Below are 2,709 nucleotides of genomic sequence, written 5' to 3' on the forward strand. Positions count from 1 at the left end.
ACCCCTCCCGAATAGGCCATGAAGACCCAAAGGTACCGACGGTACCGACCGGCCGCCGTGTCATCCTCAGACCACAGGCGTCACTGGATACGGATGTGGAGGGGCATGTGATCAAGCACACCGCTCTCCCGGCCGTATGCCAGTTTCCGGGACCGGAGCCGCTACTTCTCAAGCAAGTAGCTCCTCAGTTTGCCTCACAAGGGCTGAGTGCACCCCGCTTGCCAACAGTGCTCGGCAGACCGGATGGTCACCCATACAAGTGCTAGCCCAGCCCGACAGCGCTTAACTTCGGTGATCTGACGGGAACCGGTGTTACCACTGCGGCAAGGCCGTTGGCCCTAATTCTTTTCAGTACTTCTTAATCAGTTATGCGACCCATCAATCTAATCTTCAGCATCCTTATGTAGTATAACACTTCGAAACATCCATTCTTTTTCTGTCTGTACTGTTTATCGCCCAAACTTCACTTCCATATAACGCTACACTGCAAACAAATACTTTCAGAAAAGTCTTCCTAAATCATATATTTGCAGCAGATTTTAAAATATTTCATATTTAATAAAAGAACTATTGTTATTTTCAACCGAGATTTTCTGTCCTCTGAGGACTCTTATTTTATATCCTTGTTAGTTCTGCAATTACCAGTTATCTTGAATGAAATTTTCACTCAACAGCGGAGTGTGCGCTGATATGAAACTTCCTGGAAGATTAAAACTGTGTGCCGGACCGAGGCGCGAACTCGGGACCTTTGCCTTTCGCGGGCAAGTGCTCTACCAACTGAGCTACCCGAGCACGACTCACGACCCGTCCCCACAGCTTTGCTTCTGCCAGTACCTCGTCTCCTACCTTCCAAACTTTACAGAAGCTCTCCTGCGAACCTTGCAGAACTAGCACTCCTGAAAGAAAGGATATTGCGGAGACATGGCTTAGCCACAGCCTGGGGTATGTTTCTAGAATTGAATTTTCATTCGGGGGACGGGTCGTGAGTCGTGCTCGGGTAGCTCAGTACAGTCTGCCTTCGGCGGTGCTACGGCACGGACGTCTGTTTACGTCCCTGCCGGAGAAGTTCGCGTTCGCGCAGTTGTTTACCTCTTCGGCGTACTCGTGCGTTTAGACGACTCGATATAGAATGGCACATGCATACCGAAAGTCGACTCTGAAGATTAGTTTTTCGAATGAATATGCGAGACCGAAAGCCTACGAAATAGAAAGGTTCCTACGAGACGAAGTTAAACTTGACTACAACGAACTTATCGGAATCCACCTCTCCATAGTGAGCAGTGTCGTTTACGTCAAGCTGATTAACGATTCAGTATGTGACAGAATCATCCGAGATACTAAACATGGACTCAAATTTCGTCACTCTGATGGACATGTTGGAGAAGTAACTATTGATCATGCAGGACTGGGCTTACGAAACATACGTATTTTCGAACTTCCCTTCGAGGTTCCGTCTGACTTGGTCGTTGACGCCTTACGCGCATATGGAAGAGTGCTTAGCCACGTTGAGGAAAAATGGTCCAACTTCACGACTTACCCCGTTCTCAATGGGGTGCGTCAAATCAGAACTGACACAACATGTACCCTCGTACTTGTTCATCGGCGGATGCAGAGCTATAGTTATATACGATGGACAACCCAAAACATGCTCAGGCTGCGGGAAAGAGGGCCACGTCCGTTCCGAATGTATGCAGCGGAGGATAGTGCAAGTTCCAAACGGCGAACCCGTACCTCCGTCCACGTTGACGCCGCTGCCACTAACGTATGCGGACGCGTTTCGAACGGATCCCATCCCGAAGAATGACCAGCTACAGAATCCTGACAGTTTACGGCAACCGACTGCGGCAGAGACCGCCTCCAGTGACGAAACGACGCACACCTCTGCCGCTCCGGCGCCGACGACGCACTTAACCGAGCGGAAAGGATCGGTAGGAGAAATGGAAATTGATCCTGCTGTTGTGCCGACAGCTGCTTTCGTCCCTGAGCACCGGGAGTCACTTCCGCACTCGGATACGGAGGCGCTCACGCGCAAACAACGATCGCCGAAGCGCCACAAGAAACGACGGCTAGCGCCGTCGGATACCTGCTTACTGCAGTCCACGGCAGACGAACTTGGGTGTAACGTCGATACAGTGCATCCGGATGCGCAACGGGAGGTTCTACCTCCCACACAGCAGTACGACGCGAATCATGCCACACAGGGGTTAAATACAGACACACCGGACGGAAAGCCGACGGAAGGAGTCCCTCCACCCACCGCAGCAACGCCACAGCCTTCAGTCAGCCCGGCCGGAGAGACACGACGGGAGCTGGACCTCCAGTACAGGAACTGGGCCGACGAATCCGATACTGACCCCCACACCGACGACGCACCCGCCATGGCGAATGCTGCGTCCACCGGATGTTAACCGCGCAGAAGATGCAGACTGACGCACGGACAGCATGTCACCGGGCAGCAGCACACAAATTAACATAAGCGTTCATGTGCGCTTTACGCACTGAGGAACAGCGGCAGGCATATCGAACAGCCTCTATTAATATTAATACGATCAGAACGCCTGTCAAATTGCAATTATTACGAGACATGTTGCATGCGTCAGACGTCGACATCGTTCTGCTGCAGGAAGTATGCGTTGAGAGCTTCCCCGACCTCTATGGGTACGATACGTACATTACACCTATTACCGACGGCGGCAGCGGAACAGCGGT

General features: G+C 51.7%; 1 pseudogene; it reads right to left on the bottom strand.

Annotated features, from left to right (window-relative positions):
• Positions 1 to 219: 219 nt before the first annotated feature.
• Positions 220 to 337, bottom strand: LOC124778639 (annotated as a pseudogene).
• Between the last annotated feature and the right edge of the window lie 2,372 nt (positions 338 to 2,709).

The sequence above is a fragment of the Schistocerca piceifrons genome, chromosome 2 (genome assembly GCF_021461385.2).
Source record: "Schistocerca piceifrons isolate TAMUIC-IGC-003096 chromosome 2, iqSchPice1.1, whole genome shotgun sequence".
Classification (NCBI taxonomy): Eukaryota; Metazoa; Arthropoda; class Insecta; order Orthoptera; family Acrididae; genus Schistocerca; species Schistocerca piceifrons.